The 17,152-nt window shown below is 49.9% G+C and overlaps 1 long non-coding RNA gene across 1 annotated transcript; it reads right to left on the bottom strand.

The window, feature by feature from the left end:
- Positions 1 to 5,138: 5,138 nt before the first annotated feature.
- Positions 5,139 to 16,786, bottom strand: LOC142916535 (uncharacterized). Its single transcript, XR_012936537.1, has 3 exons — positions 16,688 to 16,786; positions 10,102 to 10,287; positions 5,139 to 5,883 (listed from the first exon to the last, which is right to left on the bottom strand). It is a non-coding gene; the product is annotated as an uncharacterized LOC142916535 (long non-coding RNA).
- Between the last annotated feature and the right edge of the window lie 366 nt (positions 16,787 to 17,152).

The following is a 17,152-nucleotide window of genomic DNA, read 5'->3' as shown; positions in this document are numbered from 1 at the left end:
TTTACAGGTGGTGTAGGGCACGTTCAGCTGGAAGAGCTTGTCCTGAAGCAGGGCAGGGATGATGGTGTTAAAGGCAGAGCTGAAGTCCACAAACAGGATCCTGGCGTAGGATGCTGGGGCATCCAGATGCTGTAGGGTGAAGTGGAGGGCCATGTTAACTGCGTCGTCCACAGACCTGTTGGCTCTGTAGGCAAACTGAAGGGGGTCCAGGAGAGGGTCTGTGATGGCTTTGAGGTGTGCCAGGACCAGGCGCTCAAAAGACTTCATTACCACAGATGTAAGGGCGACCGGTCTGTAATCATTTAGTCCTGTTGGCCTTAGCTTTTTGGGCACAGGGATGATGGTGGAGGACTTGAGACAGGCTGGTACATGGCATGTCTCCAGGGAGGTGTTAAAGATGTTGGTGAACACCGGAGACAGCTGGTCAGCGCAGTGCCTGAGGGTGGCTGGAGAGACAGAGACCGGCCCGGCTGCTTTGCGTGGATTCTGCCTCTTGAAAAGTCTATTAACTTCTCCCTCCTGAAAGGAGATAGTCGTCTCTGTAGTATTGGTGGGGGATGGGGCCTCTTGGGTTGGAAGGGGTGGTTCAGGACAGTCCAATTGTCTTTCAAATCTACAGTAGAACTCGTTCAGGTCGTTGGCTAGGCGGGAGTCGTTAGTGGTGTGGGGGGCTCTGGGTTTGTAGTTGGTGATCTGCCTGAGCCCTCTCCAGACAGAAGCAGCGTCGTTTGTAGAGAACTGGTGTTTTAGTCTCTCTGAGTACAGTCGTTTAGCCTCTCTCACCGCTTTGCTAAACCTGTTCTTCGACTCCTTGAATCTGTCTCTATCTCCACTCCTAAACGCTTCCTCCTTCTCCAACCTCAACCTTCTGAGCTTTGCTGAGAACCAGGGCTTATTGTTGTTAAAGTTCACCCTGGTACGTGTTGGGATACAGCAGTCCTCACAGAAGCTGATGTAGGACGTCACAGCCTCTGTGAGTTCATCCAGACTATTGGTAGCAGTCGTGAACATATCCCAGTCAGTACAGTCTAAGCACGCCCGCAAATCTTCCACAGCCTCACTGGTCCACTGTTTAGATGTCCTCACAGCAGGTTTACAGAGTTTTAGTTTCTGCCTGTATGCAGGAATCAGGTGGACTATGGCATGGTCAGAGTGTCCTAGTGCTGCTCGGGGGACGGCGTGGTAGGCTCTACTGACTGTAGTGTAGCAGTGATCCAGAGTGTTCCCTTCTTTGGTTGGGCATTTAATGAATTGTATGTATTTGGGGAGTTCGTGGCTGAGATTACCTTTGTTAAAGTCGCCAAGTACGATAACCAACGAATCTGGATTTGCTCGCTCCACACTCAGAATCTGATCGGCGAGCATGCGTTAATGTAAAAACAAATACCACCGCCTTTCGTCTTGCCGGAGAGTGCTATGTCACGATCCGATCTTACAAGATGGAATCCTGCTAGTTGTAGCGAAGTGTCCGGAATCAAATCACACAGCCATGTTTCCGTGAAGCACAAAGCAGAAGCTGAAAGAAAGTCTTTGTTTTTTACCATCAGTAGCTGAAGTTCATCCATTTTGTTGTACAGTGAACGTACGTTGGAGAGGAAAAAGCTCAGAAGCACTGTTCGGATCCCGCGTCTGCGTAGCCGTACTAGAGCCCCCGACCGTTTACCCCTTGGGCGGCGTTTCGCTGCTTGAGCAAAGCCTAGCGCGGCATTGACTAGAATGCCTACTAATTCTGCCGCTGGAAGCAGAAAAGTAGGAATTAAATCCACAGGAGTTGTTTCCCTGATATTTAAAAGTTCGTCTCTTGTTAAAGAACTCCGAAAATCTTGGCAAAACACTGAATTGACAGACAAAACAAGACAAAACAGGGCGCACCGACCGGCTGAGGCTACTATCATCGGCGCCATCTTCGCACCAGCACGGGTGTGCTGAACAGCAGGACTCTCTCACCAGCACTGGTGTGTTGAACAGTAGGCCCCTCTCACCAGCATGGGAGTGGTGAACAGCAGGCCCCTCTCACCAACACGGGTGTGATGAACAGTAGGCCTCTCTCACCAGCATGGGAGTGAACAGCAGGCCCCTCTCACCAACACGGGTGTGATGAACAGCACGCCCCTCTCACCAGCACGGATGTGATGAATAGTAGGCCTCTCTCACCAGCACGGGTGTGTTGAACAGCAGGCCCCTCTCACCAGCACGGGTGTGCTGAACAGTAGGCCCCTCTCACCAGCACGGGTGTGCTGAACAGCAGGCCCCTCTCACCAGCACGGGTGTGTTAAAACAGCAGGCCCCACTCACCAGCACGGGTGTGTTAAACAGCAGGCCCCTCTCACCAGCACGGGTGTGTTGAACAGCAGGCCCGTCTCACCAGCACGGGTGTGCTGAACAGCAGGCCCCTCAACACGGGTGTGCTGAACAGCAGGCCTCTCTCACCAGCACGGGTGTGCTGAACAGCAGGCCCCTCTCACCAACACGGATGTGATGAACAGCAGGCCCCTCTCACCAGCACGGGTGTGCTGAACAGCAGGCCCCTCAACAGCAGGCCTCTCTCACCAGCGCAGGTGTGCTGAACAGCAGGCCTCTCAACAGCAGGCCTCTCTCACCAGCAAGGGTGTGCTGAACAGCAGGCCCCTCAACACGGGTGTACTGAACAGCAGGCCTCTCTCACCAGCACGGGTGTGATGAACAGCAGGCCTCTCAACAGCAGGCCTCTCTCACCAGCACGGGTGTGATGAACAGCAGGCCTCTCTCACCAGCACGAGTGTGTTGAACAGCAAGCCCCTCTCAAGACAAAACTGGACAAAACAGGGCGCACCAACCGGCCGAGGCTGCCATCATCGGGGCCATGAACTCTGTCCTAGTGGTCTTCCCCCCATGTGTACTGTCGCCTGCTGACGTATGTACTGCCGTACACTGTATTTATAACTTTCAGTCGGCAGACGGCGCTATTACGCTACATTTGGAATGTGCTAACCCAGCGGCCCCCACCCTTTTTGGCACCAGGGACCGGTTTCGTGGAAGACAATTTTTTTCACGGACCGGGGGAGGGGGGGGGTTCATCATTGGGTCTTTCCCCCTTTTCAAAGAAGCTCTCCAGCGACGTTTGTTTATTACACATTGTGGCTACTAGGGGGTTAGAGCTTGTGGGCTTTATACCAACACTGTGACTGAGACAAGTGCGCAGTGCGGGAAGGAGGCGCGGACGGAAGTGGTAAATAATAAAATAATGGGGCGGGCCACACGCGGACTCACCGCTCACCTCCTGCTGCTGTGCGGCCCGGTTCCTAACAGGGGGTTGGGGACCCCTGTGCTAACCCACCAAGCAGGGTAGGTAAGCATTCTCATTCGTGATATTCGATATTTCAGAGTCCGTATTTATGGCGTCCATTGCATTAAGACGGGCAAAGTGCGTGTAATTTGGAGACGGACAAAGGCATCTCGGGGATCACAGATAGCTTGGTGGTGATGGCTATGCTGTACGTAGCCTCTAATCCAGCACCGCAGAGGCAGTGAGGGTGGCTGGACCGCACACGTTTTGCGAAAATCCCTTCCCATGGACGTCGAGGAGGTGCCACTCCCCGGCACGCCGGAAGAAGGCAGTACAGCAAAGTGCAGACTAAATATTGTAGATCCCTTCTGTATGCGTGTATGTTGAACTTCTTTTGCACGGTACGGAGCCAATTGTGCGAATTGGAGGGATCAACACTCATTAACTTAATTTGCAGAGGACTGCAGAGCTTGGCTAATTGTTGGTGTTGGCTCACAGCCTGTATGCCTGAGGTTCCTCAGCGATGGTGAGATGCAATTTGCAATGAATGATGACGCGATATGAAACTAAACATGAGTATTAGCAATAGGTGATGTTTTAGTGCGTTAAACGGTGGCTGTATCACACGCACTCAGAGGTTCTGATTTGTAATAATCTTGAAAAGCGTGTTACTAAATTTCTGCCAGTAGATGAAGGCGCTATTTTAGTTAGTATTGGCGATGTAATGCGGGTTAAAGCTTGCGCACAAATTGGAGGCTTTGGAAGATAAGCCTATAGAGGTGTTTCACGATAACATGCCATGTCACTTTCATGCAGTAGAGAAGCAGCAGCTCGCCTGCGTTTAAGTGACTCGGTACAATGGTGAGCACAATGCTTGATAAGTAGGGACGTGCTCACCCAGCCATGGATAGAACTAAATAATGAAGCAATTCTGCTGGAGCTTTTCTTTTGTTGGCGGCAGGCTACCTATCTGTAATACCCAATTCTGACGTGGCATTGTGCTTGCCACTCACCCCTTCATGTGCCATGCCGGCCTGTTAAGGCTATATGGGGGATCTTTGTGTTTGTGGAGAGAGTGAAGAGTTTTCCATACCTGGGCAGTGTGCTCATGACCAGCTCCGGTTTGACAACAGAGGTCTCATTCCGAATCAGTCAAGCGGCATTAACTTTCCATCAGTTGCGTAAAGCTACCTGGTCTGTCACTCCCTATGAAGCTTCGGATCTTCTCGGCCAGTCATGCCCTCCCTTCTCTACGCTTGCAAAATGTAAACCCCCCTAAAGGAAAATCTTCCCTGGTTAGAAACATTTAGGCTGGCCTGCCTACGATCCATCCTGGGTTTAACCAGGCTGGATTGTGTGAGGAGCTCACAGATCTTTAAAAGATCTGGACAAAATCCCATCGGTGAGCTCCTCTGGCAGGCAAGGTTGCATTAGTTGGGTCATGTAGCCCACATGCCTAAACAGCTTTTGTTCAGCCAGATAGAGGGGGCTAAACGAGAAGAGATGGAGTGATGTGGTACAAGAGGATGTGGAGCTGAGTGGACTGGTACCAGTGGTGTCTAGATCGGCCTAATTGGAGGAGGCTCGTGAATGCTGCTGCTGGGCAGTTGGGTGGCTGAAGCACAGCAAGTTGGCACAGTACGGGGCACAGGTGGTGCATCGGCCATTCATTTCAGTCAGTGGACCCCTGGCACCTGGGTCTGCCCCATAACCTCCTACCAGTTGGCCTTCGACTCTTCACGTGATCTCAACATGCACATAGCCTGGCACAAGCGATGTGGTGAGGTCACCGCCACTTAGTGGCGAATGGCGGTTGTTGTGTCGACCTGTATGGGTGGTCTGTGTAATGTAAAGGAAGTGTTTTTGGCGGCCGCAAAGTCCTAAACTTTTTAATGAAAAACAAATGGAACAGGTTCCCTCTTGTGAACAGCACTTACTGCAACACAACATTGAGAAACAACGCGCACCACGGTAACTCCCGGGTCGGCCGCAGCAAGATTCTAAACGGCAAACCCCTCTGTGCCGTCACGAGCGCCGCCACCACCGGCCTGTCCCCCCTCCCCCGAACGCCAACGACGACACCTGGTAACCTACCCGCTGGAAAAAATTAACGGTGCTCAAGCGGTTACGTAGCTCAGTGGGACTTTATCCGCTAAAATATAAAACATTTCAGTTTGTTACTTTTTAAAAAATAATTTTTAATCTTAAAAAGTCACCGATCCGTCGCCGATACCTGAAAGATCCAGACGCCGATACCTGAAAGATCCAGAATGAAAGCGCCCGTGAACATATCTCCTGGATGGTGTCCGGCCCTAGGCCCGCCAGCACCATGGACTTGTGCTCCTCGGGGGGGTTCAAGCAGACCCGCACCACGTCCAGGCTGCCGCGCGGCAAGGCGCCGCACGCCGGGCAGGCGACCGCCCCCGTCTTGAACTCGCGTTCACCGTCCTCGTCGCAAAAGAGGTGCGAGCAGGAGGTGACCCAGGCGAAGTCGCCGACAATGCGCTGGCACTTCCTCAAGTTGCACACCAGAATTTCTTCGTGCGCCGACATTTCCTCCCCGCCTGACCACTGGCCCCGGGGGGGCCGCCAGTTCTTCTGTTCCAGTCGCCGCCGTTCTGGTTGAGGGAAACGAATCGCGGGTGAAACACGTTTTCGCATGGAGCGCGCAAAATGCGTTCGCGTTTTTTTTTTGCGAGCTCCTGCCATTTACTGACCGGCTGAGAGCTCCAGAGAGAGCACCGGGGTGCGGTCTCGTTCGTTAAGGGCGGCGAGAGATCTTGGTCAGGGTAATGACGGAAGCAAGTGAGGTAAAGTACGATGGCGAAGCAAACAGAAATCAGTTGGGAGAGCAACGGTTTTAGAGGATAAATTGCTGAGCAGGGGGAGTGTTCTGACCTGCGGTTTGGTGAGTGGGTGGATGAGTTTGTGGGTGAGTGAGCGAACTTGTAAGTGGCTGATGGGCTGGGTGTATGCACGTTGAACTTATTTCACACCGTACAGAGCGAACCGTGCTAATCGGAGGTACGGGTAGAGGACAAGAAACTAAACACAAAGACCAGTGCAAAAGAAATTAGTTTTCAATCAAGATGATTTTAAAATGCACAGTTTCAGTGGATTCCTAATAGCAGAAGGAAAATGGTTCCAGACGGACGCAGAAGCGCATCTGAAAATGCGCAACGCTTGCCCAAAAACCTCTGCGAGGGTGAGTGTGTTGTGACCTGCAGGGTGGTGGGGTGAGTGGATGGGTTTCTGGGTGAGTGAACTTGTCAGTGGCTGACTGGTTCAGTGAGTGTCTTGTTGTGCCTGCAGTTTGGTGAGTGGGTGGGTGAGTTAGTGGGTGAGTGAGCCTGTGAGTGGCCGACTGGCTTTAGTGTGCTGTCGTGACCTGCAATGTGGTGAGTGGGTAAGTGGATGCGTGCGTGGGTGAGTGAGTGAACTAGTCAGTGGCTGGTTGGCTCAGTGAGTGTCTTGTTGTGCTTGCAGTTTGGTGAGTGGGTGCAAGTGAATTAGTAGGTGAGTGAGCCTGTCAGTGGCTGGCTGGCTTAGCGTGCTGTCGTAACCTTCAATGTGATGAGTGGGTGGTTGGATGAGTGAGTTAGTAGGTGAGGGAGCTTGTCAGTGGCTGACTAGCTGTGTTGAGTCCTCACCACTTGAGATTGGGACGGATTGGGGAGGCCTTCGTTCCAGAAGTCGATTGACAATGGCAGAGGATAATGACTGCATGCCACACTCAATGTGCCGTCTGTATTCATCCGTATTGTTAATGTATGAATACGCCTGTTGCTCAGGAAAGCCCCACTGAGTCTCAACTCTTCTTCAGGAGGGGTCCTGCCAAGTTTGCACAAGAGGGGGCGATGTTGCTGTGATCCCTCCCACTGAGCCATTTCCAGGTAATCTTTTAGCTTTGGGATGTGGTTCTGGCAAGTACCAGTTCCACTGTGTTTGTGGGTTTAGCTATGGGAGGGAAACTCGGAGGAAACCAATGGAGATCACACACATGCCACTCTGTAGTACAGAGAATGATCACACAAACCATTGCCGGACAGCTGGGATCACTCCGTGTAGAGTGCTGTACAGTATCTAAATGTGTAGGGGCCATCCTTTTCGTGCGTACGCAAAAATCTGTCAAAACCTGACCCCGAACGCACGCGGACTTTTTACACACCCCCCCCCCACCTGCCTACGTACGTTCGCCTGACGCATCACCCCCCCACCCCCTAGAATCGGCCGTAGAACGGCCGATATGTAATCCACGCAGAAACGATCAATTATTCATATTAACGTGTTTAAGCAAACAGATAGTCCACCGCCGGCTGCATTATTATCGAGGCTTCAACCCCCCCCCCCCCATTTCCTATGCGTACATTGTGAGTAGACCCCTCCATATGCAAGCGTACGCATTTTGGGTATCCCCCTCCATGACAACGAACTAAATGGATGGCCCCGTATCGGGAAAAATCGGAGGACCCTGAGACAAATCCACGCAATCAACATGGGGAGAGAGACGCAGACTCCAAATATACAGCAGCAGGAGCAAGCGTGGTCAGGGCCTGGGCGCGAACCGACGATCTCCTGTAGGCCAGGCGAGGATGTTAACATCTAGTCACCGTGATGATAACAGGCGAGGTAGTTAACATCTCCTAGTCACCTTGATGACAACAGGCGAGGTAGTTAACATCTCCTAGTCACGGTGATGATGACAGGCGAGGTAGTTAACATCTCCTAGTCACCGTGATGATAACAGGCGAGGTAGTTAACATCTCCTAGTCACCGTGATGATAACAGGCGAGGTAGTTAACATCTCCTAGTCACCGTGATGACGACAGGCGAGGTAGTTAACATCTCATAGTCACCGTGATGATAACAGGCGAGGTAGTTAACATCTCCTAGTCACCGTGATGATAACAGGCGAGGCAGTTGACATCTCCTAGTCACCGTGATGATGACAGGCGAGGTAGTTAACATCTCCTAGTCACCGTGATGATAACAGGCGAGGTAGTTAACATCTCCTAGTCACCGTGATGATAACAGGCGAGGAAGTTAACATCTCCTAGTCACCGTGATGATGACAGGCGAGGTAGTTAACATCTCCTAGTCACCATGATGACAACAGGCGAAGTAGCTAACATCTCCTAGTCACCGTGATGATAACAGGCGAGGTAGTTAACATCTCCTAGTCACCGTGATGACAGGCGAGGTAGTTAACATCTCCTAGTCACCTTTATGACAACAGGTGAGGTAGTTAACATCTCCTAGTTACCGTGATTATGACAGGCGAGGTAGTTAACATCTCCTAGTCACCGTGATGATGACAGGGAAGGTAGTTAACATCTCTTAGTCACCGTGATTATGACAGGCGAGGTAGTTAACATCTCCTAGTCACCGTGATGACAGGCGAGGTAGTTAACATCTCCTAGTCACCTTGATAACAACAGGTGAGGTAGTTAACATCTCCTAGTCACCGTGATGATAACAGGCGAGGTAGTTAACATCTCTTAGTCACCGTGATTATGACAGGCGAGGTAGTTAACATCTCCTAGTCACCGTGATGATAACAGGCGTGGTAGTTAACATATCTTAGTCACCGTGATTATGACAGGCGAGGTAGTTAACATCTCCTAGTCACCGTGATGATAACAGGCGAGGTAGTTAACATCTCCTAGTCACCGTGATGACAACAGGCGAGGTAGTTAACATCTCCTAGTCACCGTGATAATGACAGGCGAGGTAGTTAACATCTCCTAGTCACCGTGATGATGACAGGCGAGGTAGTTAACATCTCCTAGTCACCGTGATGATAACAGGCGAGGTAGTTAACATCTCCTAGTCACCGTGATGATAACAGGCGAAGTAGTTAACATCTCCTAGCACATTCCAAACCCTGCACAGCAATCAAATCGCTGGGGATGGGAGGGGGGGTGTAAAACGTCGTATTTCCAAGCAAAGTAAAATGTTGTGGACCCCATGAGGCTGATGAAAGTTTCGCCCTTACGAAAGCGACGCTGGGTCGTGGCTCACAGGGCGATACCAAATAAAAAATAAAATAAATGAATTAAATCCATCGCCTCACAACTTTTTGAGGGTTTCCCGCGCTTTTTTTATTGTTTGTGTTTAGTGAGACACCACGTCTGAGGGTAACCCTCAGACGTGGTGTCTCATCACTACTATGAGGCAACTTTTACTGGTAGGAAGGAAGATTGTAATCTGAGTGTACCAGCCTGCAATAGATTAATGTGTCCGTCCGTCCGTCCCCTTTCAATACTCTAACGAAGTGAAATCTCGTGTGACTGTCATCCTTTATTTAACCACGTGAGTGACGTCATTGAGAGTCACTCTCTTGTCACTGACATCCTTTATACTGGTAGTAGCGAAGATTGTAAACTGAGTGTACCAGCCTGCAATAGATTAATGTGTCCGTCCGTCCCCTTTCAATACTTTAACGAAGTGAAATCTCGTGCTGTTTGGGTGTAAAATCAGCAATAGACAGCGCAGAGACTTGACAAAATTCCAATGTTCCTACCAGCCCACCCTGCAGGGACCTGTTAACCCCTCCCCCCCCAGCGTGTAATATTGTTTTTGTTATTTATAAACACTCGGATTCCCGCACTTTTTATCGCTTGTTTCGTGACCTTCAAGGGGTGAGAAAAAAAATTAAGAACAAAAAACCCCCCTCAGACGTAGCAACTCCGAAGTCTTAAAAAAAAAGACGTGTAAAATTGTATTTATAATCAAACTACTCGGCAACGTAAAATAACAGCCCTCTGCTTGATATGAACCCCGAAGTGTTTAATGTGAGATATAGAAAAAAATATATAGTTTTGTGTTGTTTTTACCTCACAGCAATCCACACGCTCGGTGACGTCACCCTGCAGCTGCGCTCGTGACGTCACGGTGGGGGAGGGGGTTGAGGCACGCGTGACGTCACGGTGCGGGAGAGTGGTTGCGGGCGACCGTGTGACGTCACGGACCCCCCCCGCACCCCTCCCCTTCCGCGTGACGTCACCCCTCGCGCTCGTGACCTGAACAAGGCAGTTGTTTCGATTTAAAGCTTTCGTGACTGCAAGGATTGATCTTCTTTGGTTCTTTCGGTAAAGTCACCACCACGTAGAATGAGAATAAAATAATAAATTGATAAAATAACACAATAAAATTCTCACGACGTTTCGGCCACAACACAAGCGGCCTTCATCAGGTGAAGGGACAAGACTGTCTGGAGGACAGCGCTGGAGCGAACACAGCCAAGCTCAGACCGCGACCTTTAAGCTGTGTGAGAAGAAACAGAGCGCCTTGACAAAGGAATTAGCATAGAATTTAGCATTGAAATAGCTGAGTGATTAGCTAAATTCAATGCTAATTCCTTTGTCAAGGGGTGCCTCTGCGGATGTGTATGCTTTAACTTTAACATAGCCATTTCTGTGACCAGTCACAAGCTAATCACTCAGCTATTTCAATGCTAAATTATATGCTAATTCCTTTGTCAAGGCGCTTTGTTTCTTCTCACACAGCTTAAAGGTCGTGATCTGAGCGTGGCTGTGTTCGCTCCAGCGCTGTCCTCCAGACAGTCTCGTCCCTTCACCTGATGAAGGCCGCTTGTGTTGTGGCCGAAACGTCGTGAGAATTTTATTGTGTTATTTTATTTTATCAAGCCTGTGTGTGTGAAAGTTTGTCAGTCTGTGTGAGTGTGAGATTGTCAGACTGTGTGTGTGTGAGATTGTCTGCCTGTGTGTGTGAGATTGTCAGTCTGTGTGAGTGTGAGATTGTCAGCCTGTGTGTGTGAGAGATTGTCAGTCTGTGTGTGTGAGAGATTGTCAGTCTGTGTGTGTGAGAGATTGTCAGTCTGTGTGAGTGTGAGATTGTCAGACTGTGTGTGTGTGAGATTGTCAGCCTGTGTGTGTGTGTGAGATTGTCAGCCTGTGTGTGTGGGTGAGATTGTCTGCCTGTGTGTGTGTTTGAGATTGTCAGTGTGTGTGTGTGTGAGATTGTCAGCCTGTGTGTGGGTGAGATTGTCTGCCTGTGTGTGTGTGTGAGATTGTCAGTGTGTGTGTGTGAGATTGTCTGCCTGTGTGTGAGATTGTCAGTCTGTGTGTGTGTGTGAGATTGTCAGCATGTGTGTGTGAGATTGTCAGTCTGTGTGTGTGTGAGATTGTCAGTGTGTGTGTGTGTGAGATTGTCAGTCTGTGTGTGTGTGAGATTGTCTGCCTGTGTGTGTGAGATTATCAGTCTGTGTGTGTGTGAGATTGTATGCCTGTGTGTGTGAGATTGTCAGTCTGTGAGTGTGAGATTATCAGTCTGTGTGTGTGTGAGATTGTCTGCCTGTGTGTGTGTGTGAGATTGTCTGCCTGTGTGTGTGAGATTGTCTGCCTGTGTGTGTGGGTGAGATTGTCTGCCTGTGTGTGTGTGAGATTGTCAGTCTGTGTGTTTGTGTGAGATTGTCTGCCTGTGTGTGTGTGAGGTTGTCAGTGTGTGTGTGTGTGAGATTGTCTGCCTGTGTGTGTGTGAGGTTGTCTGCCTATGTGTGTGTGAGAGATTGTCAGTGTGTGTGAGATTGTCAGCCTGTGTGAGTGTGAGATTGTCAGCCTGTGTGTGTGTGAGAGATTGTCAGTGTGTGTGTGTGTGAGATTGTCAGCCTGTGTGTGTGTGTGTGAGATTGTCAGTCTCTGTGTGTGTGAGATTGTCAGTGTGTGTGTGTGTGAGATTGTCTGCCTGTGTGTGTGTGAGATTGTCAGTGTGTGTGAGTGTGAGGTTGTCAGTGTGTGAGTTTGTCAGTGTGTGTGTGAGGTTGTCAGTATGTGAGTGTGAGGTTGTCAGTGTGTGAGTGTGAGATTGTCAGTGTGTGTGAGTGTGAGGTTGTCAGTGTGTGAGTGTGAGGTTGTCAGTGTGTGAGTGTGAGGTCAGTGTGTGAGTGTGAGATTGTCAGTGTGTGTGAGTGTGAGGTTGTCAGTGTGTGAGGTTGTCAGTGTGTGAGTGTGAGGTTGTCAGTGTGTGTGTGTGAGATTGTCAGCCTGTGTGTGTGTGTGAGGTTGTCAGTGTGTGTGAGTGTGAGGTTGTCAGTGTGTGAGTGTGAGGTTGTCAGTGTGTGTGAGTGTGAGGTTGTCAGTGTGTGTGAGTGTGAGGTTGTCAGTGTGTGTGTGAGTTTGTCAGTGTGTGTGAGGTTGTCAGTGTGTGTGTGTGAGTGAGGTTGTCAGTGTGTAAGTGTGAGGTTGTCAGTGTATGTGTGTGAGTGTGAGGTTGTCAGTGTGTGTGTGTGAGTGTGAGGTTGTCAGTGTGTGTGTGTGAGGTTGTCAGTGTGTGTGTGTGAGTGTGAGGTTGTCAGTGTGTGTGTGTGTGTGAGGTTGTCAGTGTGTGAGTGTGAGGTTGTCAGTGTGTGAGTGTGAGGTTGTCAGTGTGTGTGAGTGTGAGGTTGTCAGTGTGTGTGTGAGTTTGTCAGTGTGTGTGAGGTTGTCAGTGTTTGTGTGTGAGTGAGGTTGTCAGTGTGTAAGTGTGAGGTTGTCAGTGTGTGTGTGTGTGTGAGGTTGTCAGTGTGTGAGTGTGAGGTTGTCAGTGTGTGAGTGTGAGGTTGTCAGTGTGTGTGAGTGTGAGGTTGTCAGTGTGTGTGTGAGGTTGTCAGTGTGTGTGTGTGAGGTTGTCAGTGTGTGTGTGTGAGTGTGAGGTTGTCAGTGTGTATGTGTGTGTGAGGTTGTCAGTGTGTGTGTGTGAGGGTGAGGTTGTCAGTGTGTGTGAGTGTGAGGTTGTCAGTGTGTGTGTGTGAGGTTGTCAGTGTGTGAGTGTGAGGGTGAGGTTGTCAGTGTGTGTGTGTGTGAGTGTGAGGTTGTCAGTGTGTGTGTGAGTGTGAGGTTGTCAGTGTGTGTGTGTGAGGGTGAGGTTGTCAGTGTGTGTGTGTGTGTGAGGTTGTCAGTGTGTGAGTGTGAGGGTGAGGTTGTCAGTGTGTGTGTGTGAGTGTGAGGTTGTCAGTGTGTGAGTGTGAGGTTGTCAGTGTGTGTGAGTGTGAGGTTGTCAGTGTGTGTGATTGTGAGGTTGTCAGTGTGTGTGAGTGTGAGGTTGTCAGTGTGTGTGTGAGTGTGAGGTTTTCAGTGTGTGAGTGTGAGGTTGTCAGTGTGTGTGTGAGTGTGAGGTTGTCACAGTGTGTGTGAGTATGAGGTTGTCAGTGTGTGAGTGTGAGGTTGTCAGTGTGTGTGTGAGGTTGTCAGTGTGTGTGTGTGAGGTTGTCAGTGTGTGAGTGTGAGGTTGTCAGTGTGTGTGAGTGTGAGGTTGTCACAGTGTGTGAGTGTGAGGTTGTCAGTGTGTGTGTGTGAGTGTGAGGTTGTCAGTGTGTGTGTGAGGTTGTCAGTGTGTGTGTGTGAGGTTGTCAGTGTGTGTGTGTGAGTGTGAGGTTGTCAGTGTGTATGTGTGTGTGAGGTTGTCAGTGTGTGTGTGTGAGGGTGAGGTTGTCAGTGTGTGTGAGTGTGAGGTTGTCAGTGTGTGTGTGTGAGGTTGTCAGTGTGTGAGTGTGAGGGTGAGGTTGTCAGTGTGTGTGTGTGTGAGTGTGAGGTTGTCAGTGTGTGTGTGAGTGTGAGGTTGTCAGTGTGTGTGTGTGAGGGTGAGGTTGTCAGTGTGTGTGTGTGTGTGAGGTTGTCAGTGTGTGAGTGTGAGGGTGAGGTTGTCAGTGTGTGTGTGTGAGTGTGAGGTTGTCAGTGTGTGAGTGTGAGGTTGTCAGTGTGTGTGAGTGTGAGGTTGTCAGTGTGTGTGATTGTGAGGTTGTCAGTGTGTGTGAGTGTGAGGTTGTCAGTGTGTGTGTGAGTGTGAGGTTTTCAGTGTGTGAGTGTGAGGTTGTCAGTGTGTGTGTGAGTGTGAGGTTGTCACAGTGTGTGTGAGTATGAGGTTGTCAGTGTGTGAGTGTGAGGTTGTCAGTGTGTGTGTGAGGTTGTCAGTGTGTGTGTGTGAGGTTGTCAGTGTGTGAGTGTGAGGTTGTCAGTGTGTGTGAGTGTGAGGTTGTCACAGTGTGTGAGTGTGAGGTTGTCAGTGTGTGTGTGTGAGTGTGAGGTTGTCAGTGTGTGTGTGAGTTTGTCAGTGTGTGTGAGGTTGTCAGTGTGTGTGTGTGAGTGAGGTTGTCAGTGTGTAAGTGTGAGGTTGTCAGTGTATGTGTGTGAGTGTGAGGTTGTCAGTATGTGTGTGTGAGTGTGAGGTTGTCAGTGTGTGTGTGTGAGGTTGTCAGTGTGTGTGTGTGAGTGTGAGGTTGTCAGTGTGTGTGTGTGTGTGAGGTTGTCAGTGTGTGAGTGTGAGGTTGTCAGTGTGTGAGTGTGAGGTTGTCAGTGTGTGTGAGTGTGAGGTTGTCAGTGTGTGTGAGTTTGTCAGTGTGTGTGAGGTTGTCAGTGTGTGTGTGTGAGTGAGGTTGTCAGTGTGTAAGTGTGAGGTTGTCAGTGTGTGTGTGTGTGTGAGGTTGTCAGTGTGTGAGTGTGAGGTTGTCAGTGTGTGAGTGTGAGGTTGTCAGTGTGTGTGAGTGTGAGGTTGTCAGTGTGTGTGTGAGGTTGTCAGTGTGTGTGTGTGAGGTTGTCAGTGTGTGTGTGTGAGTGTGAGGTTGTCAGTGTGTGTGTGTGTGTGAGGTTGTCAGTGTGTGTGTGAGGGTGAGGTTGTCAGTGTGTGTGAGTGTGAGGTTGTCAGTGTGTGTGTGTGAGGTTGTCAGTGCGTGAGTGTGAGGTTGTCACTGTGTGTGAGTGTGAGGTTGTCAGTGTGTCAGTGTGTGAGTGTGAGGTTGTCAGTGTGTGAGTGTGAGGTTGTCAGTGTGTGAGTGTGAGGTTGTCAGTGTGTGAGTGTGAGGGTGAGGTTGTCAGTGTGTGTGTGTGTGTGTGAGGTTGTCAGTGTGTGAGTGTGAGGGTGAGGTTGTCAGTGTGTGTGTGTGAGTGTGAGGTTGTCAGTGTGTGAGTGTGAGGTTGTCAGTGTGTGTGAGTGTGAGGTTGTCAGTGTGTGTGTGTGAGTGTGAGGTTGTCAGTGTGTGAGTGTGAGGTTGTCAGTGTGTGTGAGTGTGAGGTTGTCAGTGTGTGTGATTGTGAGGTTGTCAGTGTGTGTGAGTGTGAGGTTGTCAGTGTGTGTGTGAGTGTGAGGTTGTCAGTGTGTGAGTGTGAGGTTGTCAGTGTGTGTGTGAGTGTGAGGTTGTCACAGTGTGTGTGAGTGTGAGGTTGTCAGTGTGTGAGTGTGAGGTTGTCAGTGTGTGTGTGAGGTTGTCAGTGTGTGTGTGTGAGGTTGTCAGTGTGTGAGTGTGAGGTTGTCAGTGTGTGTGAGTGTGAGGTTGTCACAGTGTGTGAGTGTGAGGTTGTCAGTGTGTGTGTGTGAGTGTGAGGTTGTCAGTGTGTGTGTGTGTGTGAGGTTGTCAGTGTGTGTGTGTGAGGGTGAGGTTGTCAGTGTGTGTGAGTGTGAGGTTGTCAGTGTGTGTGTGTGAGGTTGTCAGTGCGTGAGTGTGAGGTTGTCACTGTGTGTGAGTGTGAGGTTGTCAGTGTGTCAGTGTGTGAGTGTGAGGTTGTCAGTGTGTGAGTGTGAGGTTGTCAGTGTGTGAGTGTGAGGTTGTCAGTGTGTGAGTGTGAGGTTGTCAGTGTGTGTGTGTGTGAGGTTGTCAGTGTGTGTGTGAGTGTGAGGTTGTCAGTGTGTGTGTGTGAGGGTGAGGTTGTCAGTGTGTGTGTGAGTGTGAGGTTGTCAGTGTGTGAGTGTGAGGGTGAGGTTGTCAGTGTGTGTGTGTGAGTGTGAGGTTGTCAGTGTGTGAGTGTGAGGTTGTCAGTGTGTGTAAGTGTGAGGTTGTCAGTGTGTGTGATTGTGAGGTTGTCAGTGTGTGTGAGTGTGAGGTTGTCAGTGTGTGTGTGAGGTTGTCAGTGTGTGAGTGTGAGGTTGTCAGTGTGTGTGTGAGTGTGAGGTTGTCACAGTGTGTGTGAGTGTGAGGTTGTCAGTGTGTGAGTGTGAGGTTGTCAGTGTGTGTGTGAGGTTGTCAGTGTGTGTGTGTGAGGTTGTCAGTGTGTGAGTGTGAGGTTGTCAGTGTGTGTGAGTGTGAGGTTGTCACAGTGTGTGAGTGTGAGGTTGTCAGTGTGTGTGTGTGTGAGGTTGTCACAGAGTGTGTGTGTGTGTGAGATTGTCAGTGTGTGAGTGTGAGGTTGTCACAGTGTGTGAGTGTGAGGTTGTCACAGTGTGTGTGAGTGTTAGTGTGTCACAGTGTGTGTGAGTGTGAGGTTGTCACAGTGTGTGTGAGGTTGTCAGTGTGTGAGTGTGAGGTTGTCACAGTGTGTGTGTGAGTGTGAGGTTGTCAGTGTGTGTGTGAGTGTGAGGTTGTCAGTGTGTGTGTGTGAGGTTGTCAGTGTGTGTGTGTGAGTGTGAGGTTGTCACAGTGTGTGTGAGTGTGAGGTTGTCAGTGTGTGTGTGAGGTTGTCACAGTGTGTGTGTGAGTGTGAGGTTGTCACTGACCCTGGTGAATCTTCGTCGTTGTCAAGGCCGCAGGCTTCACCTCCCTCACGACTCTCAAAATGGCGGCGAGCGAGGAGGGGGAGGAGCCAAATAAAACTCCGCGTCACGTGGGAGGGGAGAAACTGGAACCTGATTGGCTCCAAGGCGGAGAGATTTTTTTTTCGGGGAAATTGTTTTTCTTTTTAACCGTACGACGGATTTACAAAACTCACCATCAACAATAAACACTCGCGTTGGTATTGGCGCGGTCTGAATAAAAAAACACAAATTTTTATTGGTTATGATCAGAAATCTCATCTTGAGTAACAAAAAAAAATGACCCAAATGATATTCCGTATTCTTAGCTCTTTCGGTAAAGTCACGTTGAAGGGAAACAATAAAATAATAAAATATATATAACAATAAAAATTCTCACGACGTTTGGACCATAACACAAACGGTCGTCATCAGGTGTGTCGGTTTGCA

This window comes from Petromyzon marinus, unplaced genomic scaffold (genome assembly GCF_048934315.1).
Source record: "Petromyzon marinus isolate PM22_M1 ecotype Great Lakes invasive population unplaced genomic scaffold, UKy_Petmar_22M1.pri1.0 PM_G_Scaffold_4, whole genome shotgun sequence".
NCBI lineage: Eukaryota > Metazoa > Chordata > Hyperoartia > Petromyzontiformes > Petromyzontidae > Petromyzon > Petromyzon marinus.
Note: the sequence above shows the minus strand (reverse complement) of the source record. Positions and strands in the feature narration are given on the sequence as shown.